Source organism: Homarus americanus, unplaced genomic scaffold, assembly GCF_018991925.1.
Source record: "Homarus americanus isolate GMGI-L3 unplaced genomic scaffold, GMGI_Hamer_2.0 scaffold21676, whole genome shotgun sequence".
Classification (NCBI taxonomy): Eukaryota; Metazoa; Arthropoda; class Malacostraca; order Decapoda; family Nephropidae; genus Homarus; species Homarus americanus.
The window spans coordinates 545-25233 of NW_024717751.1; the positions used below are offsets into that span (position 1 = coordinate 545).

General features: G+C 45.3%; 4 non-coding genes and 1 pseudogene across 4 annotated transcripts; 3 read left to right on the plus strand and 2 right to left on the minus strand.

Moving 5' to 3' along the window:
* Positions 1 to 605: 605 nt before the first annotated feature.
* On the plus strand, positions 606 to 721 carry LOC121859015. Its single transcript, XR_006087594.1, has one exon. It is a non-coding gene; the product is annotated as a U5 spliceosomal RNA (small nuclear RNA).
* A 9343-nt stretch (positions 722 to 10064) lies between these two features.
* On the minus strand, positions 10065 to 10266 carry LOC121859014. Its single transcript, XR_006087593.1, has one exon. It is a non-coding gene; the product is annotated as a U2 spliceosomal RNA (small nuclear RNA).
* A 1608-nt stretch (positions 10267 to 11874) lies between these two features.
* LOC121859011 lies at positions 11875 to 12037 on the plus strand. Its single transcript, XR_006087592.1, has one exon. It is a non-coding gene; the product is annotated as a U1 spliceosomal RNA (small nuclear RNA).
* Positions 12038 to 12716: 679 nt separating this feature from the next.
* Positions 12717 to 12889, minus strand: LOC121859012 (annotated as a pseudogene).
* Positions 12890 to 17099: 4210 nt separating this feature from the next.
* Positions 17100 to 17262, plus strand: LOC121859010. The gene has a single exon (XR_006087591.1). It is a non-coding gene; the product is annotated as a U1 spliceosomal RNA (small nuclear RNA).
* Positions 17263 to 24689: the final 7427 nt, after the last annotated feature.

Genomic DNA, 24689 nt, shown 5'->3' on the forward strand with positions numbered 1-24689 from the left:
AGCGCTATAATAATTATTTAATGTTTTTTTTTTTGTTTTTTTTTTTAAGATTTATTGGACTGCTACTCCTGCGGACCTGAAGTTACCAGTTTCATACAGGCGTAATAGTGGTAGGTAGACATGAGAGACCGGTGGTTATCACCATTGAAATAACTTATATTACATAAGAATAAAAGCATTTCTATAATCAAGATCCAGGTTTATTTTCATTATATTAGATTATTATTAATTATGACTAAACGGTTGCACAATGAGGGCCATATTATAAAACAGAACATTTATGAACTAAGTTATGCCCTTAAAGACCTTAGTTGAAGCGCAGTCATAACATTGTAACAATAACATTCTCGTTGATTTGCTATATTTGTTCAGATTTAAAGGAATTATGAAAATTAAATCCTCTTAAAGAAAATCCACATTAAGTAATACCACTTTTGACTGCCAATCACGGTAGTCTTAAATGTTACGAAGGACTTGTAAATCTTATTTTAAAACTCTTCTAGACACTGGACAATAAAACCTTTAATGTCTTTCTTGACTGGAACTACAACTCCATGTATGTTCTAAGTTAATGTTTGTTGGGGTCTTGAACAAGTTTGCGACCATAGCTCTGGTTTCCCTTCAGAACGCATAAATCTTTCGCCTTTTACTAAAGATTTCCGTGGGGGGGAACAACTCAATGAGTCTTAATTAATTTTTTCTTAGCCCATTCACATGGGCTCACAAAACTAATTCAAATTAGCTGAAAAGAATCATACAATATCGTAATCAAGTGTATGTAATCTAATGTAGTAAAAAAAAAAAAATCTATTCACATATACAACGTCCTGGATGGAACAATTATCCCGACTATTACATATCTAAATCAGGTTGGGAGAATACAGATCTGTCATAAAATTAATTTCATGCACTTATTAAAAATTGCTCTAGACTTCAAACAAACCAAGGGTACCTAGGGACAGCACTAGGATCCCGCTTCCTCTATCAAGAAATAAAAAATATTGAAATTGAATTGAAATCTGTAAACCTTTTGAGTTCCCTACTTGAAATATTTGTTCTCTAACCACTTCGGGAGAACGGAGTCCTCCGGAGAGACTCAGGTATTCCAAAATACCGCACAGGGTGTTCATGAAATTTGAATTGGTGAGAGAACACCCTTACTTTGCGTCAACTTAGAGATGTCTGATTACAGATGAAGCGTTCAAGATCCTTTGTGACTGATGTTGAAAGCTTCTATTGTATTTACTGTTAGTGAAATTGTCAATATAAGTCAGGGTAGAATCTACTTTAAGAATGAGGTATCATTGACGTCATCCCTAGAGATGCCAGTAATTGTTAACTGTGGCTGAAGTCACCCCCTTTTCATATATGAACATCACAGAATCTGATGTTCATGGTGAAATTGTTGTAAGGGTGTTAATTAAGAAATTAATTAATTATCCTGAAGGGGACTCTCACGCCACGTATCTCTGAAAATCTAACGGGTGTAACCTAATACTACTTGTCTAACGCTCCGGAACGTTCACCAGGGACTGCCATCTTGAACCTTGAAATCAATTTAATTCTGGTCTTCGATAGCTCAGTCACAGCGAAGTTTGAAAAAAGGATCTTAGGAAAGTAAAATGAGTTCGTAGTCTCATTTTCACGTAGTTGATTGATACGTTTATTGAGATAAAAAAAAATACATTTCAAAGGGATGAAGTGACTTAAGTCGTCCGCCACCCCAGTCCAGGAATGTCCCTCTCAGGACTCACATAAATCCCTAATACAGATATATCTTGTATAGTGCATAGTTATATTCCAGATGCAAAATTTCTATATTTCTTGAATATTTCATCTACTTTCCTATTTTTAACCATCCATTCTATTTGCTTGGAGACATTATTTATCTGGGCATTTCTATATACATTAAGAAATGGGCATCCCATGTGGCAGGGTATGGGACCTGGATGTTCTACAAACTCTACATTCCATATCCCGTTCACTTCTCTCGGCTCCAAGTTCCTAGTAATATTTATACCCTAATCTTAACCTCATACACACCGAATCTTTCCACCTGCTCCTATCTTTCCTATTTGTAAAATTTGTGTTCATGAGAACATGATAGTAATGTTTCATTGTTTCACTTTTCTCATATATTTCATTCCTTTTTAAATTATCTTCTATTGATTGTATTTTCCGCAATTTGCTCATAATTTTTTCAAAGTTTTAATACATATTTTGTCAATCTCGGCCTTTTCCGTGACTCTTTTTGCTATTATATCTACTGCTTCATTAAGACCAATCCCCACATGTGAAGGGGCCCATACAAATCGAAAACTATGGCCTTTTTTCCTTATTGTATTTACAATTTTTCTACATAAACCAATAATGTGTTCAAAGACTGAACTCCCGCTGCTCAAAGAATCTAAAGCTGCCCTACTATCAACAAAAAAATATATATCTTTATTCCTCTTTACAACATTTTCTAATCCTACTAACAATGCATATAACTCGGCTTGTGTTGATGATCTAAAATTGCTCGGCCGTTGTCCAATTTTCGTGTCATCAGTACCTTGTTCTGTGTACTGGTTTATAAGGATCCCACACCCTGCCCTGCCACTTGACACAACTGAACCGTCACAATATACATGCAAGGTGTTTATTTTAGGCAAATTACTAATCTTATTCCCATAAACCACTTGCAAGTACAGTATTTTAAGTAAAAGATTGAACTTGAGAAACTTTGGATTGAAATATACTGTACTGTTTTATATTACGTTAAAATAATGATATTCTTTCAGTAAAATCCCCAGACAGGTTTACAATTCATTTCGGTAATGGTGGAGCACACGCTTAGCTCCAGATGGATTTTATGAAATAGCACCAAAACTTCTATTTACATGATCATAACACGAAAATGGAAACACTGCGCAGATGATGATAATGATATGGAGAGAAGTGAGCCGTTTGCTCAACAACAACAGAAGATCGCGGAAAGGTGTTATCACTACCAGAGACACGACCTTCCTCAAACCAAAACTGACGAAAAAACGCTATATACTCCAAGAGGACTCCCGGTGCTCACCTTAACCGCGGAGCCGGGAACATTTCACCAGGGGGAGCGCAGTAGTACTTCCGAGCATCAAGCTCGCTCACCGAAACCACTAACGTTGATGAAGGACCAAAAGGACGACCTGCCGAGGTCCGAGGGCTGGGTGAGAGAACTGTTAGAAAATATGAGGTTCTCCCAAAGGCCGACGCCGAAGTTCAGCGGAGGAACTTGTGGTGAATACTGGAAGCTCAAGGAACCCTTCCAGCGACACGTTGGGATGCCGCAGATACTTGATGCTTTGAAATTAGAGACACTCTTCGTCGATTATGCCAGCTCCGCTAAGGACGCTCTGCGAGGATGCCTGCAAATACAAAATCCCAAAGCATGGTACAATGAAGCACCCATGTGGGGTCCCGGGTTACCTTTCCGGTTCCGGGACCAGGTTTTGGGGTACCCCCGGTATGTTTCCTCTCACTGCATGGTCTTAGTAATAACCACAGCAATGGAGAAATACCGGGTTCCCTGCCCGCCTCCTAAAATATAGTATAGTCAACTCTCATACTTTCACCTCTTAGAAAGTCCAAATCTGTGTTCTTTCTTCTATGTAAAAAGGACACTGATTATGTACTCCCCGTTAAGCTGATAAGAACAGATACTACACTTTGATCTTAGCCAAAAGGCATCCTGTTGGTTCCGCTGTCCTTGCTCCACCTGACGTTGATTGTCTCTCCTCCTCCTCCTCCACTGTCGGACATGTCTGGCTACTTTGTGGTTGATCAAGCCTCTCTTTGTTGGGGCAGTATTGCACATCACACTGGAATCGAAAATGGCAAACCCTTTGCTCCTCCCTCATCTGCCTCTTGACGATACATTCGTGATTGCCTGGCCGGGAATTCAGTACAAGATGGCATCCAGCACACAGCTCAGCCAAAAGGCCGAGAAGCAGGTCCCGCAACTAGTACTAAGTATGGAAGTAGCAAAAGAGAGAAATAAGAATATATTTTATTTAAAAGAATGATACAGAGTTTTTTATTTACAATAGTTTGGGTATTCCAGTTATTTGTGACCATTGGCTTATACTGCCAGATCTGGGGTCACTAAATTTAAGGGGATAATTTAACTCTAATCTTAATGTCTAAGGGTCGCTGCCACCAGACCCCCTCTGGACAGCATGTAGCTCGTTAGGTAGCAGGCAGAATGGACTTGGCATTGGGTTAGGTTTTCCATTGACCAGATCGATGAGGGTAAAGAAGGGGGAAACCATAACATGTCTTAATTGATTTATTCCTTATAACACATACTGGTAAAAAAACATACATGAATTGGCCTTCCTCAGAAGAACAACGGAATTTTGGTTACCCAGCTGGGCTCCAGACTCTCGGTCGTTCCTTCTTACAATATCCCTTAACACATCAGACTGCTCCACTGGTGTGGATTTTAGCACCGTCGGTTATCATACATAGTAGCACCATCTCAACACACCTGTTACACTCCATACCTGCAAGTATGTGACTCCTTGTGACTTTTAGGTATACACAACGGGCACCTCGTTCGCACACCGCCCTCGGTGGGTAAAGACGAGGGCTTCACCTAGAGACATACCAGCACTATTTCTACGCCTGGTATTATAGGTCGCTCCAAGTGACGACCGCAGTTTCTCACGGTTTCCTTAGTTGTGACTATTCATGTGGAGTGGTGCGCTGGGAATCCACCGGCTCATAGTGGACTGGTATAGTGGGGAGTAATTCCCCACCTGGTGTGGCGCTCAAGGAGACAATGGCGGTCGGGCGGCAAGATACCCCGACCACGTGGCACCTGTGGTGACGGCAGAACGGGAAAGACTAAGGCCGGCTTCCCGCCGCTTCTCGTCACATAGGCCTACAGTTTCCAATCCTCAATTTACACTTTTGTTTATGGTTCTCACCTGAACACTTTACGGTATATTGTCACTCATTTCTTATAAACACATATATTAATCCTAAATTACACACTAAGGTCAGGTCTTGGTTTGCTAGTGCTTGGTTAAATGCCTGGGATTTTTAATATCAACGGGGCATCTGAGGCGGGTACATGACGCGCCTTGAAACAAAAGCCGAATGATCATGGCGGGGGTGTATCAACTTCACTTAAAAACTGTAATGAGGGATCCTCCTCTCACACAATGCACTATTTGAACACAGACATAAGATTCTCTGATCACTGTACCTGTCGTGGGTATATGTCACGTGAGGCTACGAGGTGTATTAAATTCATACCGACGCATACACGATATTTCCTTTCCAGTATAGTTTCTAGATCACTGTCAACACCTCACATAGTTCTGATACATTTATCCTTTTTCCAGATCATTGTTCTCATGTATTTTCATATGATATCTGTTGGAGTTAGGTTCGCTACACGCTCACAGACGTAAATAGTAGGACCTTCAAACCCTGCTCCACACTTAGTCTTACAGTACCCTAGTCCGGCTCAACTGGACTTTAACATTCATCTTATGCCTACCCTGAGTGATCCTTAATGCTATGAATACATACACTTGATATGATATAATTATACCTGGGTACAATACCACACATGGTCTAGGAACCTTGAGTAGGTGAGTTGTCCTTTCTCAATGTTTCCCGTTTTCTGGGGTTCTACAAGCGCGGTGCATTTGAATGTTATGTAGCGTAATATGAATTAGATGGGATTTTTAGGGATGACAATGATGTGCGCAGTACAGGCTGACTATCTATTTCATTTTATACATAGTGTTCCTATTCCACTAACTAGAACCTATTCTTTCTTCTATCTTGACTTTGGGTTTATTTCACCCTACATACTGTCTAGCACCTGAGGCATGTTCTATATAAATCATTCTCGACCAGCGAATGGCATCACTTACACACAGTTTCCTGAAGAGGCGCAGGTATCCCTTTGATGCCAGTCGCCTCATCAGCTTCTGATTCTCCGGGTCGTATGCTCCCAGGGGTCCCACTATGAATGCAGCCACCTTCACCTGCTGGTATTGTCTTCTCATCTCTGCTGCCAGTTCTGTATACTTTTCTTCTTTCCTCAGTCTTGCTTCTTTAAATGCCTCTTGTCCATTCTCGAATGGGCAGGTGACGTCGATCAGGATCACTTCTCGGTTCTTTTCAATCACCAGGTCTGGACGTCCATTGTCTGGTGCTCCTGGTACTCGTTCATTTGCCGACATGATCTTCCAATGTCGACCTTCTGCGGCTTTTCGTACTCTATCCACCAGGGCATTATGTCGCTTTTGCATGGCTCGAGCGTGTATCATGCAGTGGTTTACTACATGTGGGAGCGTTTCTTCTCTATTGCACCGACGACATCTCCGATCCCTATTCTGGCCTCGCTTCGCTCCATTGACGGGGAGTAGGTTCAGTCTTGCTCGGTGTATGAAACGCCAGTCTGCGAAGGTTGTATACGCTCCATTTCGAACAAATGCTGATGATGCTCTCTCCTGTGCTACGAGCTTCATCACTTTCCCTTGGTCAGGCTTATTCTGCAGAACTTCATCTCTCATCTGTCATCGCCGGCTCCGGATGGTTTTGGCTACCTTCCTTCTATCTTTTTCTTCAATGATGGAGTCCGTGCATTTTATCTTGATGTTGTCTCTTCCCTCTGCTATCCAGGAAACCCCCATTCGGCCTGAGGCACATCTGGCTCTAGACCAGATGGTTTGGTGGTCTCCTCCTCGCGTTTGCATCTCTCCCTGTGTTAAGTAAATGCATGCGTCGGTCATGCTTGGCTCCTGTCGTGTTCTCATTGTTGCCACTCGCCGGCATTCTTCTCTGGCTATTTCCCTGACGTCAGGATCCGGTCCCGTGAGTAATTTATATGCGGTATCCACCAGGAAAATGTCAGAGTCTTCTGCCGCGAGTGGGACACCACACGCTCCAGCTTTACTGCTTCCGTACAGGTACTCATTCGACGCTCTTGACGGTAGATGTAGCGTGTGTTTCAGCATTGTCTTCATTTCGTTGTCCAGGTGTGCCCAGTCTGTTTTCCTCAGTTGCCAAGTCCTCATTGCATGCACTCCTGCCGGGAACATGAATGTCTTGACTGCATCTATTCTCTGCCACGGTGCTAGCTTGCTTGTCAGTATTTTGGTCCCGAGTTGCATTAGTTCCTCTACTGTTTGGATGTTTGGCAGAAGATGGAACCCAACTGGTCGTCCCAAGAAGAGCGTTGCTTCGCCATCGCTCTTCCATTTAATGGGCGTTTCTCCAACGTAGAACTGTGTCTGGCGCATTCCTCGAGGTCTTCGTCCAGACAGGTGCAATGATGAGCTTTTGCTAGGATTTAGGTCCAGTCCCATCCTACTGCATTGTTCTGTTGCTATGCAGAGGAGTTGCTGTAGATTATCTTGCTGTTTTGTAATGATGGTTATATCGTCTGCATATGCTAAGCATGGGTGCTTGTGTTGTTGGTTCAGTATCATTCCTTCGGCCGCGATTTTCCGCAACAGTGGTTCGACTGCTATATTGAACAGGAGACCACTTATTGGGCACCCCTGTTGCACACCGCATTGCACTGGTATCTCATCTGTTTCTCCTTCCTTTGTTAAGATTCTTGTCGTCTTGCCACTGATGATGTCTTCTGCTACTGTTTCAAAATCCCGTCCCACCCCAATACGGTTGAGCGCTCTTTTAATGAGGTCCAGTGACACTGAGCCAAATGCATTGGTCAAGTCGAGTGCTGCTATGCAGGTATCGCCATTGTTCCGTCGTGCATCGTCCATGTGATGTTGAAGTATGTAGTTGTGTTCTATCACCCCATCACTTGGCATGAATCCTTTCTGTGCAGCGCACAGTACCTCGTTGTCAACGAGCCACCTTCTGAGTCGTGCTGTGAGGCATCCCGTGTACACCTTGTATATTGTGCGGCTCAGTGTTATAGGCCTCCAATTTGCAACGACTTCTGGGTTACCACCTTTTTTGGGGACAAGTATTGTTCTGTATCGTTTCCAGGAGTCTGGTATTCTCTTGGCTCTGAGACACACGTTGAATATGGCTGCCATAACTCGGCATCTTGGGTCAGCCTTTCTCCAGTTATCATATGATATTCTGTCTTCACCTGGTGACGAATTCTCTGCTGCTGCTAGTTTTGTAAATACTTCCTGCTCTGTGAAGGGCTGCATTTCCATCTCTGTTCTGTCGTCTGGCGGTTCGGGAATGTGCTCCACGGTATTTAGGTCACATTCCTTTTCGACCATCATGTGTTGGAAGTGTTCCTCTATTCTCTCCTTGCTTATTTCACATCTTGCGCCGTTCCCTTCGACAATTAGCCGTATTGCTCGGCGACGGTTGTATTTGTACAGCCTCTGGATCTGTTTGCAATCATTAACATCGGTGATTTTCCTGGTCGTGTTCTGTCCTTGAGAGATGTTTATCCTGTTTGCCGCTTGGATTGCTACCTCGATCTCAATCAGTACTTCTTCAAATCTTGCCCAGTCCGGGTTCCGCTGGATCTCATACAGTATGCCCAGAAACGGGTCCAGTATCCATGTCCCCTCAGCTTCATCTCGCTCTTCATTTGGTTCAGGAGTTATGCCAATATGCTCCTGTATGTTGCCTTCACCACTTAGTGTTTGGGTTGCTTCACTTTGCGATAGTGGTGTAAGGGATTCACTGAGATTACTTTGGCTTCCTTCATTTGTTTCTTGACTTTGCATTATCTGTTCCCCTGTTTGGGTACTGTCTCCCCCATGTTGTTCATCAGGGCTTAGAGGTGACAGTGGCATTCTTGGAATGTGCAAGAGGGGTGTCAGGTCCCCTGCGTGCTGTGATTCCTCTCCTGGTGAGGGTTCATTTTGGAGCAGCTGGCTCGGCGTTATAGACCTCAGTCGCGTTTCTTGATCGTCTGGGCTCAGCGGTGACACTGGTGTACTTCTCCCTGAGACGGGGCGTGGTGTCTCTGGTCCTTCCACTTCTCCATCCCTGGGTGGGGGGGTCCATCTGTGCCTTTCTCGTTGCCCTTGTGTTTCTCTTTGCTGCTGTTGCTCGTCATTCTGTGGCTGCTCCCTCTGCTCGTTATCCCTATTTTCCCCAACTTCCTGTGTGGGCTGGGCGCTTGCTGGATTGCCTTCAGGCTGTTGGTTCCCCTGTCGTTGCTCCGCCTGACGTTGGTTGTCTCTCCTCCTCCGCTGCCGTACATGTGTTGCTGCCTTGTGGTTGTTCACTCCTCTCTTTGTTGGGGCAGAGTAGTGGCAGTATTGCACGTCGCACTGGAAACGAAAATGGGGATCCCTTTGCTCCTCCCTCATCTGCCTGTTGAGGATGCACGTGTGATTGCTTGGCCGGATAGTCAGTACCAGATAGCACCCTGCACACATGTTCATATATTCGTTGATTTTCTTGTTGTGGGCTTCCTTTAGATGTCGGACTAGTGATTGCTTGCAGCCAGACCACCCCGATGATGCACATTCCCATGGGCATCCCTGCGTCCTCTCTGTGCATTTGAAGGATGGTGGTGCAGGAAACCATATGGTCAGCATTCGGTTTCTTCTTTCCGGCTGCCGATCCCCGCTCGGGCGGGGGAGAGCATCCATTCCCCCGCCGTCCGTTGAGTCAGAGTCTCCGCCGCTCCCACCGATTTGTACTGGCTCGCCTGTCGCAGGTGTTCCGGCTCTCCATCCCACATCTTCTCCTTCGTTTCTTCCTCTTGGCCCTTCGTCGTCCATCTTGCCTTACCCACACGAACACCCACACACACATGACAACCCCCTTACCAGGGTGTACCCGCACTATCACGGTATTCCTGGAGGATCGGCCGAGAGTTGTGTACCGACCTCCCTTTCGCCATCACAAACCCACTCGATCGCAAGGTGATGGTTTACCGGGGAGGGACTTTGGGACGAATACACTTCTATGAGTGCAGGTCCCTCAGCCAGTACGAAGTAAGGAAGTACAGAGAGGAGGGAATAGCCACGTGTGAGAAGCACCCACGTGGGGTCCCGTGGGACCAGGTTTTGGGGCTTTGCAGGGCACCCCCGGTATGTTTCCTCTCACTGCATGGTATTAGTAATAACCACAGCAATGGAGAAATACCGGGTTCCCTGCTCGCAGCCTAAAACAACAAAGGAGTAAACTCTGTTACTTTCACCCCCAGAAAGTCCAAATCTGTGTTCTTCCTTCCATGCAAAAAGAACCTGATTATGTACTCTCCATTAAGCTGATAAGAACAGATACTACACTTTGATCTTAGCCAAAAGGCCGAGAAGCAGGTCCCGCAACTAGTACTAAGTATGGAAGTAGCAAAAGAGAGAAATAAGAATATATACTACACTTTGATCTTAGCCAAAAGGCCGAGAAGCAGGTCCCGCAACTAGTACTAAGTATGGAAGTAGCAAAAGAGAGAAATAAGAATATATACTACACTTTGATCTTAGCCAAAAGGCCGAGAAAGCGATTCCAAAGCTGATGATGATGATTATACGGAGAGAAGAGAGCAGTGGCTCTGAGAGTGGGAGAAGGGTATAGTACAAGGTAAAGTTTAGAAGTGGGAAGTAGAGGAGAAGGTTAACAGCAGGTGGGCTATCCACCTTGCGGAGACGTGTTTTTTGTTTTTTAGCTGTTGCAATTAAATTAATGCACATTAGGTAATATTCTTACTTCGCTTCACCTGTAAATTGGTGCAACAAGGATCTATCTCGAGTTTTGTTTGCAGATAAACATTCGAATTCCTTATACATCAACATTTAAAATCTATAATAACAAAAGTTGTAATTATGTAACCAATTAATTTACTATTCTTTACACTTCATGGCTATGTTACCATTTACAATTTTCAGTTTTCCTTAATCACTATCATTAATGCCTTCTTCCTTTGTTTAGGAGCTCTTATTGACCAGTGTTAGTGAAGGAAGAAACTGGCATGTTTGAGGGGCAGACTGAAGAACACATTTACTGTACTTTCCCCACGTAGAGATACGCCCGTTGCCACTGTTTTTTTTTACTATGGTACCACCAACAAACCCGCTGTTTTTATTTTATTTTATTTTATTTTTACATAGTAACTGGAAAACACATTTCCGAAAAATATAAATTGCACTAAAAATGAAAGTGCCTAAATGCGTGAGACGATTACTTTATGAACCTTGTATGCCAACCTTCATGAAAGAATGAAGCTCCGCCCAGAAAAGTAGTTCCTGAAGTATTTGTAAAATGATTACATAAGTATAGACATTTCTTGCATATAATTGAAGAAAATTTGGAATTGTATCAATTTCTAGTTTGGTTATTATTCAATTTCCCAATAAAATGATACTGGGCTATATTGATCTTGTTACTATGCCAAAGAAAGTAGTTCCACAATGTTCAGTTTTATATTAGGAGGGATAGCCCTCACTAGATAGCAAGTTCCTCATAATTGATATTATAAGTAATACCCCAAACGACTTAATCGTGAGAGGGAGAAACTTAAGGTCAATTTGAGATAGAAGAAAACTTGGCTTACCTCTATACTTTAACAAACTTATCCTGGCAAATCAATCTAAAGATGGTGGTTGAGATACTATTAATTACTTTATTTTGGATCTAATTTGAAATCATCTTGATTTAGACACAAGAAAAACGCGAAAATAAATATCAATAGTTAACATTTTCTAGCCCAGTATGTTTGTAAATGAATAAAGTTTATAAAGCCAAACTTGTTTATTTCTATCACATGCTCTTATTTTTAATTTGGAAATTTTTATTTTAGCATACTACGAATTATAGAAAGAGTAATCATTTTATTTGTTTGTAAAATGAGGAAAATAACATAAAAAAGAAGGTTCAGCGCAATGATGGTCAGTCAAGTAAGGTTAGGGTTCAGGATGATCATGTTCGTGCATACTTACCTGGCACAGGAGATACCGTGATCACGAAGGCGGTTTTCCCAGGGCGAGGCTCACCATTGCACTCCGGTGATGCTGACCCTTGCGATTAACCCAAATGTGGTTAACTCGGGTGTGCAATTTTTGTTAGCGGGGGACTGCGTTCGCGCTATCCCCTTTATACATATCATAAGGGACTCTAAACGAAATATAAAGTAAGGTGCAGCGGCGTATTTGCACCACTTAACAAGGTCTCTGTTAATAAATAGTACTTGATTTATGCTTAAGCGTCAGCGAAGAATTTTTTTCTACGCTACTTTTACATGATTTGTATTTTGACAATTTTGTGTGAATGAAAAGATTTTCAAACTCTCCAATTGATGCCTAGTAACTCATAATACTGAAAGAAGTTTTTAATAGTCTGTTAGGAAAACGTGTTAATCTAAATTTTTTTCCAGTATATTATAGAGACATTTTTTTGAGATTAAAAACTTTGATTGAAACAGAAAAATGGAGTGTTATGTCCTCATGACACAATAGAGAACTTCAAAATATTAACTGTACTCATGTTGTGAAATGAGCCTGAATTTATCCTAATGTTATATCCAACGTTATCCTTGCCAGGTCCTAACACACCTCTTATCCATGTTTGTCACATCATACTCATGCATGTGTAACTCCGCATATTGTAACCTACCAAGGACCGAATAAACGGACAATTACATCCTGCTTTTTTGCAACCCAGAAAGAAGTCGCACCTGTGTCTGACCGTGACATATATACAGCGATTATAAGACATTATATGCCCATGGCCATCTTTAAATAAAATGTAATATATTTGCTTTAATTTCTCCCCATGGGGAGTGGACCGATCCCGGAGATACTGCAATACCGGGCCGATCCGCCGCAAAGATGGAGCAAGCCCCTAGCACTTCGCCATGATCCAAAAATCAGTTTAATATCGAAGATCCCACATGGGGATCGTATCAGATATTAAGCTGATAAGAACAGATTTTATTTAAAAGAATGATACATTGTTTTTTATTTACAATAGTTTGGGTATTCCAGTAATTTGTGACAATTGGCTGACTATCTATTACATTTTATACATAGTGTTCCTATTCCACTAACTAGAACCTATTCTTTCTTCTATCTTGACTTTGGGTTTATTTCACCCTACATACTGTCTAGCCCCTGAGGTATGTTCTATATAAATCATTCTCGACCAGCGAATGGCATCACTTACACACACTTTCCTGAAGAGGCGCAGGTATCCCTTTGATGCCAGTCTCTTCATCAGCTTCTCGTTCTCCGGGTCGTATGCTCCCAGGGGTCCCACTATGAATGCAGCCACCTTCACCTGCTGGTATTGTCTTCTCATCTCTGCTGCTAGTTCTGCATACTTTCTTCTTTCCTCAGTCTTGGTTCTTTAAATGCCTCTTGTCCATTCTCGAATGGGCAGGTGACGTCGATCAGGATCACTTCTCGGTTCCTTTCAATCACCAGGTCTGGACGTCCATTGTCTGCTGCTCCTGGTACTCGTTCATTTGCCGACATGATCTTCCAATGTCGACCTACTGCGGCTTTTCGTACTCTATCCACCAGGGCATTATGTCGCTTTTGCATGGCTCGAGAGTGTATCATGCAGTGGTTTACTACATGTGGGAGCGTTTCTTCTCTATTGCACCGACGACATCTCCGATCCCTATTCTGGCCTCGCTTCGCTCCATTGACGGGGAGCAGGTTCAGTCTTGCTCGGTGTATGAAACGCCAGTCTGCGAAGGTTGTATACGCTCCATTTCGAACAAATGCTGATGATGCTCTCTCTTGTGCTACGAGCTTCATCACTTTCCCTTGGTCAGGCTTATTCTGCAGAACTTCATCTCTCATCTGTCGTCGCTGGCTCCGGATGGTTTTGGCTACCTTCCTTCTATCTTTTTCTTCAATGATGGAGTCCGTGCATTTTATCTTGATGTTGTCTCCTCCCTCTGCTATCCAGGAAACCCCCATTCGGCCTGAGGCACACCTGGCTCTAGACCAGATGGTTTGGTGGTCTCCTCCTCGCGTTTGCATCTCTCCCTGTGTTAAGTACATGCACGCGTCGGTCATGCTTGGCTCCTGTCGTGTTCTCATTGTTGCCACTCGCCGGCATTCTTCTCTGGCTATTTCCCTGACGTCAGGATCCGGTGACGTGAGTAATTTATATGCGGTATCCACCAGGAAAATGTCAGAGTCTTCTGCCGCGAGTGGGACACCACACGCTCCAGCTTTACTGCTTCCGTACAAGTACTCATTCGACGCTCTTGACGGTAGATGTAGCGTGTGTTTAAGCATTGTCTTCATTTCGTTGTCCAGGTGTGCCCAGTCTGTTTTCCTCAGTTGCCAAGTCCTCATTGCATGCACTCCTGCCGGGAACATGAATGTCTTGACTGCATCTATTCTCTGCCACGGTGCTAGCTTGCTTGTCAGTATTTTGGTCCCGAGTTGCATTAGTTCCTCTACTGTTTGGATGTTTGGCAGAAGATGGAACCAAACTGGTCGTCCCAAGAAGAGCGTTGCTTCGCCATCGCTCTTCCATTGAATGGGCGTTTCTCCAACGTAGAACTGTGTCTGGCGCATTCCTCGAGGTCTTCGTCCGGACAGGTGCAATGATGAGCTTTTGCTAGGATTTAGGTCCAGTCCCATCCTACTGCATTGTTCTGTTGCTATGTAGAGGAGTTGCTGTAGATTATCTTGCTGTTTTGTAATGATGGTTATATCGTCTGCATATGCTAAGCATGGGTGCTTGTGTTGTTGGTTCAGTATCATTCCTTCGGCCGCGATTTTCCGCAACAGTGGTTCGACCGCTATATTGAACAGGAGACCACTTATTGGGCACCCCTGTTGCACACCGCATTGCACTGGTATCTCTTCTGTTTCTCCTTCCTTTGTTAGGATTATTGTCGTCTTGCCACTGATGATGTCTCCTGCTACTGTTTCAAAATCTCGTCCCACCACTATACGGTTGAGCGCTCTTTTAATGAGGTCCAGTGACACTGAGCCAAATGCATTGGTCAAGTCGAGTGCTGCTATGCAGGTATCGCCATTGTTCCGTCGTGCATTGTCCATGTGATGCTGAAGTATGTAGTTGTGTTCTATCACCCCATCACTTGGCATGAATCCTTTTTGTGCAGCGCACAGTACCTTGTTGTCAACGAGCCACCATCTGAGTCGTGCTGTGAGGCATCCCGTGTACACCTTGTATATTGTGCGGCTCAGTGTTATAGGCCTCCAATTTGAAACGACTTCTGGGTTACCCCCTTTTTTGGGGACAAGTATTGTTCTGTATCGTTTCCAGGAGTCTGGTATTCTCTTGGCTCTGAGACACACGTTGAATATGGCTGCCATAACTTGGCAGCTTGGGTCAGCCTTTCTCCAGTTCTCATATGATATTCTGTCTTCACCTGGTGACGAATTCTCTGCTGCTGCTAGTTTTGTAAATACTTCCTTCTCTGTGAAGGGCTGCATTTCCATCTCTGGTCTGTCGTCTGGCGGTTCGGGAATGTGCTCCACGGTATTTAGGTCACAATCCTTTTCAACCATCATGTGTTGGAAGTGTTCCTCTATTCTCTCCTTGCTTATTTCACATCTTGCGCCGTTCCCATCGGCAATTAGCCGTATTGCTCGGCGACGGTTGTATTTGTACAGCCTCTGGATCTGTTTGCAATCATTGACATCGGTGATTTCCTGGTCGTGTTTGCAGGAAAATCACCGATGTCAATGATTGCAAACAGATCCAGAGGCTGTACAAATACAACCGTCGCCGAGCAATAAAGCAAGGAGAGAATACACTTCCAACACATGATGGTTGAAAAGGATTGTGACCTAAATACCGTGGAGCACATTCCCGAACCAGAGAAGGAAGTGTTTACTACACTTTGATCTTAGCCAAAAGGCCGAGAAGCGATGACGATTGCTGTGTTGCAATCAAAGCAATGCACATTACACAATAACCTTACTTTAGTTTTAAATTGGTGCAACAAGAATTTATCTAGAGTTCTGTTTGCAGATAAACAGTCAAACTCCTTATACATCAACACTAGTAATCTATAATAACAAAAACCGTAATTATATTCCCAATTATTATTACTATTACCATTTACAATTTTTAGTTTTCCTTAATCTTAAAAAAAATCACTTTTGTTCGTTATTTCTTTCTTTCATTCTTTCTTTCTTTTTTCTTTATGAACATTATTGACCAGTGTTAGTGAAGGAAGAAACTGGCATGTTTGAGGGACAGACTGAAGGACGCATACCCTACACTGTACTTTCCCCATGAAGAGATACGCCGGTTGCCAATGTTTTTTAACTATGATACCAACAATACACCCGCTGTTTTTGTTATTTTATTTTTTACATAGAAGCTGGAAAACTAATTTCCCTTGCATTATGAAAAGTATAAATTGCACTAAAAATGATAGTGCCTAAATGATTGAGACAATTACTTTATGAACCGTGTATGCCAACCTTCATGAAAAAATGAAGCTCCGCCCAGAGAAGTAGTTCCTGAAGTATTTGTAAAATGCTTCCTCAAGTATAAATATTTATTGCATATAATTGTAGAAAATTTGGAATTGTATCAATTTCTAGTTTGGTTATTAGTTAATTTTCCAATAAAATGATTCTGGGCTATATTGATCTCATTACTATGCCAAATAAAGTATTTCCACAATGTTCAGTTTTATATTAGGAGGGATAGCCCTCACTGGATAGCAAGTTCCTCATAATTAATAGATAAAGTACACAAGCAATATCCCAAACGACTTAATTGTGAGAGGAAGAAACTTCAGGATCAATTTGCTACAGAAGAAAACTTGGCTTACCTCTATACAAACTTATCCTGGCAAATCAATCTAAAGTTGATGGTTGAGATACTATTAATTACTTTATTTTGGATCTAATGGGAAATCATATTGAATTAGACACAAGAAAAACGCGAAAAAATTATCAATAGTTAAAATTTTCTAACCCCGTATGTTTGTGTTTTGATGGAAATGAATAGTTTATAAAGCCAAACTTGTTTATTTCCATCATATGCCTCTCATTTTTAATGTGACAATTTTTATTTTAGCATATTACGAATTATATAAAAAGTTATCATATAATTGGTTTATAAATTTAAATAAATAATATAAGAGAGATGGTTCAGCACAATGATAGTCAGTCAAGTTAGGTTAGGGTTTAGGATGAACAATTCAGGGCATACTTACCTGGCACAGGAGATACCGTGATCACGAAGGCGGTTTTCCCAGGGCGAGGCTCACCATTGCACTCCGGTGATGCTGACCCTTGCGATTAACCCAAATGTGGTTAACTCGAGTGCGCAATTTTTGTTAGCGGGGGACTGCGTTCGCGCTATCCCCCTTACACAATTCATTAGGGATTACATAAGAAATATAAGGTACAACGGCGTATTTTTACAGGTTAACAAGGCCTCTGTTAATAAATAGTACTTGATTTATGCTTAAGGTCAGCAAAGAATTTTTTTTCTACGCTACTTTTATATGATTTATATTTTGACAATTACGTGTGAATGAAAGATTTTCAAACTCTCTAATTGATGCCTAGTAACTCATAATATTGAAAGAAGTTGGTGTTTTTTTTAATAGTCTGTATCACACTCGACAGTCACTCACTGTCACAGCAATGAAAGAAATCTATCATGATCTTGTTTACCAACACCTGATACACTGTCACACAGTATGGGGGGGCGGGGCCTCTAGCTCTTCAAAAACATAATCTCTGGTTACTGCACAAAAGAGAGTTGTACGGACAATGACCTACTTGAAAAAAAAAACAGATCACACAAATAAAAAATTAGCTATATTGAAAATTTTTAAATTCGAAGATGTTAACACCTACTGCTGTGCCCCTTTGTTTACAAATCTATCAATCACTTTTCATTCGCCTCTACCGCCGTGGACTTCCCCGATTGTTGATGTTGTCGTCCACACCTTCCCTGGTCGTAAATCCACCCAACTGCGGTATATGCTCAAACTTAACTGTCTTGAGCAGATTAATGATGTCGCCTCCTCTCTTAACACCTCCCACCCTCCTATCCTCGTCTACTGTGATGGGTCTGTTACCACGCTGGGCAGCGCTGGGGCAGCTGTGTGCATTCCTGAGCGCCAGGCCTGCAGGAAAATCAAGGGTCCAAGACTGGGCCTCCTCCACTGATTCTGAAAGCATAGCCATCCTCGCGGGCATTCATGAGGTGGCGACCTACTGTATGCTCGCACTGAACGCTGGAACCTCCTTATAATCAGTGACAGCACTTCGCCGCTAGCGAGGCTCAAATTAGCCTCCACCTCCTCCCCTGCCGCCCAACACACCCTAGCCGCCGTCGCCGGGCTAGAACAAACTGATGACATCCGTGTCAAGTTTAATTAGATCCCGTCACTTATAGGAATAACTGCCTGTGACACTGTAGGTCGGCTTGCCAAAGAAGCTACACAAGAAGAAGATATTGAAGCCGCTCGCGCCCTCTCCTTGAGTCATCTCAAATCTCGCATACACGCCACACAACGAGAGGCATTCGATGAAAATTGGACACACCTGAAACAACGGGGTAGCGTCACACTATGCCACTATGACGCTGTAACCGGTGACGACAACCGCCACTACAAAGAGTATCAATCCCTGACTCGATCTCAACAGATTATGTACATGAGACTGCACCTAGGGTACAGGTACCTATGGGAGTACATTGGCAACCCTGAGCCTGGCCGCACTGTTCAATTCAATTCAATTTCAATTTCAATTGTTTATTCCTTGATAGAGGAAGCGGGATCCTAGTGCTGTCACTAGGTACCCCTGTACAATGACACCAGAATCATCTGGCAAGTGTGAAAAGTATATACAGTATAAATATTATAAAGGGGCTTACTAAAGCCTTAGGAAGGAAGGATGTTCCTTTAACACATAATTAATATTATTTACAAAATATCTGGCCAGTATTGGGAGGATCATCGTGTCTCCGTCAGGGGGTCGTGGAGTGGTGGTCCAGCAGGCGTCACGGAAGCGTTGTGTGTGGGGACATCTTAGGAGGTAGTGAATAAGGGTGCGGCTGTCGGGTCTTCTGCATAACGCACAAGAGCGTTGCTCAGGGGATGTGGGGATACCAATCTCCCAAGCAAAGTCATACCCAATGATGATACGGGCAGCAATCACGTCCCCCTTCCGCGACCCTTTCCCGTAGACGTACGAGAAGTCAGGAAGTTTACGGAGGACATCGTACCATGTGGGCGGGGAGTCCAGGGGGATGGCTGCTTCCCGAGCTTCTCTCTGTTTGCGGCGGATTTGGGTCCTAATCTGTAAGAGTGTTCGAGGAACAACGTAGTCAGGTGTGGCCTTGTTGCAGCCAGTCTTGGCAAGGTCATCTGCTGCCTCATTCCCCAAGATACCGACATGACTAGGTATCCATAGGAATGTCACAGGACGGCCTTCATCCTGAAGTGTGGATGTTAACCCTCGTATTCGGAGGATGAGGTCCTTATTTTCCCCAGATCCAAATGCGATCCCGTCGAGAGCAGACCTGGAATCGCAGCAGACAAGCAAGGGGCAGAAACCATCTGCTTCTTCCTCAGCGAGAAGGGCAGCAAGGAGGGCTATTAGTTCAGCCTGAGTGGAGGATGCCCCGTCAGAAACTCTGAGAGACAGTTTGATAGGCTCAGGGGCATGAGGACGGGAGATGTAGACACCAGCCCCGGCCCTACCTGTAGCGGGGTCAACAGAACCATCAGTGTAGAGGACGACCCTACCTGGGGACCAGTGAGCGATCCTGGAGAGGTGGTATTTGCAGAGAATAACAGGGTTCACCTGGGATTTCGGGAGCGGTCCACCGAGGGCAATCACTTCAGGTTGAAAATCCAGCCAGGGAGAAGGAGACGAACCAACAGCAGGGGTGACAACAATATCAGGCAGGAGGTCGTGTTCCTGAAGGGCTCGGATGAGTGACCCTCGCCACTGTCTTCTAGATGGAGGTCGGTCTCGGACAGCAGTAGTCAAGTTGGTTTGGACATAGTTGCCCCTAGGATCCCGTAGAATGGAAACGGCAGTTTTTAGGTAAAACTCCTGGACACGATCCTGTAAGGGGGAAAGACCAAGTTCGGTATATAGAGAAGTAGAGCGTGTCCACTGAGGAGCCCCAAGGATGATACGAGCAGCTTTCCTCTGGATAACTTCGAGACGGTTGACAGCAGTCCGACTAATGTTGACGAGGGCAGGGGCGGCGTAGTCGACACAGGAACGGACAAAAGACTTGTACATGGTGAGAAGTACAGGGATGCTGGCACCAAGGGAACCCCTGCACATGGTAGAGAGGGGAGCGAGACGCCGAAAACATATGTCTCGAAGATAGCGGACTTCAGGGATCTGACAACGTGTGCGAGTTACATACACACCCAGGTATTTTGTCTCATTAACCCAGTCCAAGGGCGTTCCTGATAAGAAAAGGGGTGGAGGTACAACACGACCGTGCCACATGGCTTTTGTTTTCGCAGTTGAAAGAAGGAAACCAAGTGAATCACACTCTCTGGAGACCAGATCAAGGGCTTCCTGCATGCTGAGGTAGTCAGGGGCTTGGAGGAGGACATCGTCGGCATATCCTGAGTGGACAACTTCTGTCGGCCACGGGAGTGATGCAATGGAGTGCATGAGAGTGTTAAACAAGGTGGGACTCAGGACTCCACCTTGAGGGGTGCCGAGGTTCATTTCTTGAACAGGAGACATAGAGCCTTCAACGCGAACCCGGGCCTGACGTCCAGTGAGGTAAGAGGCGATCCATTGTAGAAGTCTCCCTTTAACCCCTAACCGTGCAAGTTCAGCTAAAATGAGGGCAGGCTGAGCCGTATCAAAGGCTCCCTTGATATCAAGGAAGACGGAGACGCGGGCAGTCTGATTGCAATAAAAGGAAGCAATGGAGTGTGCTGTGCTGCGATGTTGAATGAAACCATTGAGGGAGTTGTGGAAGCCGCCTATGGTGTGAAGAAGGCGACGATGGAGTATCCTCTCCATCATCTTGCAAACACAGGAGGTAAGACTAATGGGTCGATATTTCCCAGGATCTCCCGGCTTAGGGATGGGGATAATAGTGGCATTTTTCCAGTTGGACAGGAGAACCCCATGTTCATAAGACATATTGTAGAGAGCAAGCAAGGGGCCGTTAGGAATATTAGTACAGGCGTTGAGGACGGAGTAGGTTATCTGATCATCCCCAGGAGAGGTGTCTTTTCTAGAGCGACGAGCACTGTCAAGCTCGAACTGTGTGATGGGATGATCAGTGGGGGCAGGGGAGGTAAGAGCAGCACGAACAACAGGCTCAGACGCATCGATGCGGGCCTGCACTGCCTCCTGCATTGGATCTGGAAGTGCCTCTGGGGCGGAAGCTCGTGCCCAGTCCTCCATTAAAGAGCAGGCAAGGGAGGCGGGATCAGGGTGGGGAGGAGGCCTCCGTCGAGTACCCCGTATAGCATTAATCCGATTCCATACATAAGAGGGTGACGACTGGAACGATAGAGACCCCGTGAAGGATAGCCAGTCCGCCTCACGTATCCGACGGCGCTCCTGAGTTGCAAAGGAGCACCAATTTTTGAAGTCTTCCCAGTCCTCTGGAGACCGAGACCTCCGTATGGCAGAGTGGAGATCACGGGTTACCTGCCGGAGATGTCTCATGGCAGGGATACGATACCAGTAGTTGGTGGCACTTCTGGGGTGACGGGGAGGGCGTGGAGGGGTAGCGCGATTGACAGAGTCATACACGGCATCAACAAAATCAGCGCTGTAAGAGTCAAGGGACTGAGGGACAACATAGGAATCCGCCCAGGTAGAAAGGTATTGGGTAAAGGAAGGAACAGCATCTTGTGTGAGACGAAGGCGAGGGGATCGATAAGGAGTTGATGTCGGGGCAGAGAAGGAGAGCCTGAGATGGGTAGTAACGGCAAGATGGTCACTATACAGAGCAGGCTCAGTGCAGACGGTAGGATGAAAGGAAGTATGACCGTTCAATAGTAAGCCAACATCAAGGAAACTATGGGGGAGGCGAGTAGGATCGTCAGGACAAAGAAAGCGAACATCATCATCCCCATTAAGAAACTGTGAGAGATGTGATCCATTAAGGGTACATGGAGTGGGATGATCCGGAGTAAGAGTGGGATGGCGGGCATTAAAGTCGCCAAGAACAATAGTGGGAACCCCATCATGGAGGTCGTGAAGAACCTGGGGGTCCAGAGAATTACTCTTGAAATGAACATTGACTACACGAAGGGTCCGGTCACCAAGAGTAAGGGAGACAGAAAGTAATTCAGACGGGGGTCCATGTGAGTCAGGTGAAGGGAGACGAACAGATGGAATGGTGTTACGCACAAGGGTGAGGAGGCCACGAGCCTGCCCACGGTACCGAGGCAGGGTGTAAACAGAATAGCCAGAGAGGCGGAGTGGAGTAACATCGTCTGTGATGGTTTCCTGAAGTAGAGCAACATCTACTTGATGGGAGAGCACAAACTGGGCGAGGTCTGTCCGGCGAGGTCTAAGTCCCTGGATGTTCCATTGTAAGAAGAGGAGGGAACGGCCTCCGGTGTGAGATGAGTCGGAGGGGCTAGACAGGGCTCCAGAGGAGGTACCAAATTCTGTTGAGAGAAATGGAGAGGGAGGAGTGGGAGAGCGAGGGATGGATCCTCCATCTCGGGAGATGGAAGGAGGCGGGTCATCAGGGCTTGCAAAGCGCGCCCCTGTTGGGTCAGGGTGTCCAGAATGAGTTGTTGTTGCTTCTGCAATGTCGCAATTGTTTTCACAAACAAGTCGAGTTGGGCTGAGAGAAGGTTGATTTGCTTGGAGTGGCGATCCAGACGGAGAGTGATTGTTTCCATAGAACCAACTTGGTGTACCTGTGCATGAGCTGGAGGTGGCGGCGAGGATTGCCGAGGGCCCGACTGGGCATGTGGCGGTGGTAGCGACGGAGAGGGACGGTGAGGGTTCAGTTGAGTAAGAGGTGGTGGTGCTGGTGAGAGACAGCGGGGGTCCGGGTGGGCAGGAGATGGTGGTGACTGTGTGGCAGGGCCGGCAACGACATTTGTTCCAAGAACGGTAGGGAGAGGGAGGGAGGGGAGAAAGGATGGGTGGTAGGGGTGATGGAGGGGGTGGTAGAGGAGAGGAGATCAATGGGAAATCCTTGGTGGATGGAAGAGGCGGTGGTGGATAGGATTGAGGTTTGGTTGACAGGGGCTTCGTCAGAGACGAGGGCGGTGGTACAAGGTAAGTTTTCCCCGGGCGAGTGCCAGGACGCTGTGGGCAATTGGCATTCCAGGCGTGGTGACTGCCATGGCAATTGACGCACCGGGGAATAACTGGGATTTTGTTCTGAATTTTCGATTTGCATTCCACTGTGTCGTGAGGACCTGCACAGAAACCGCAGGCGACCATCCTCGTGCACTCCCAGGTGCGGTGTTTCCACGATTGGCAACGACCACAGATTTTCGGGGTTCCGATAAATCGGTCGAGAGGACAGTTGTGAATTGGTCCTACATTCACCTTCGGAGGGAGGGGGGCCACCCACCAGCCGATGAGTTCGTTGGATGGACGTTTGGAGACCGGGTTGATGCGGCGTTCCATGTCCAGTAGTTGTGGGAGAAGAGGGCGAAGATCGTCGATAGGGATCTCCCAGGGTACGTGGCGAACCATTACTTTGGTACGACGAGTTTCTGGGGTGATGATGGTGAACTTCAGCATCACCTCCCCCTGGGGAGCAGGAAAGCCCACCTGAGTGAGCAGGCGTACCGTCTCGTCCATTTGTGTGGTGACTATCACGGCTGTGGGACCTCGGCGGAGGCGAAGTGTTGAGTCCTGAAGTGGAGAGCAGTGACGGAAGAACCAGGTCGTCCGTGTGCTCAGAGGCAAGTCCCGAGGAAAGGCGAGACGACGAAGGCGCGACGGGGCAGGGAGACAAAGGGAATCCCCTATGTCCATCGTCGGCGGAGGGTCGGTCATTGAGCCACATGTAGGCTCACTTGGGGACCCTGATGACAGGAGTCCACCCTCTACAGCCCCAGAAGGGGTGCAAGGGGGAGCCGTGGCCCCTGCTGGAGACCCTGACTTCTGAGGTTTCTGCTTCTTCTTTGACGTGTCTTCAAGAAGAAAGTCGTCAGCATCACTGTCACCTACTGCCGCCGTTTCCAACGAACGGGAGCGTTTAACAGCGGGCATAGGACACGTTGGCAACACTGCAGTCAGGTGGAGTGGTAATGACGTCACACTATCACACTGCGCATGCGCAAACTTGAAAACTTTGCTCAGAGGGATCGGGTGGTAGGACCAGATGTTTTATCCCCAAAAAATGACAAAGTCCAAAAGTAACAAAAAAATATATGCCACTGTGCTGATAACTGGGTCTTACTGTAGTTGTCTACACAGGCTGGGATTGGTAGACTCTCTGAATTCGTCAGAAATACGAATTTTAAGGAGGAGTCTCTTACAGCCTTTGTTGACACTCAGTTGGTTATCGCCGCACTGTTTGTAAACTTTGTGGCCAACCCGACTCTCACACCCTCTCTCACTACATCCTCACTTGCCCTAGCTGTTACCAACACCTCTTCCCTCCCTGACCAGATATCCCTCCTCCTAGTGACAGGCCTGGGACTTGACATTATTAGGGACCTGCCACGCTTTGCCATAAACAGATGAAATGTACCGGGAACTTTCCCCCCACGCACTCATCATTCTCTCACTTTATGTAACTTGACAAAACCTATGACCCTTCAGGCTTTTACCCCCTTAATGCACGAGTCATAAAGGCAAGTA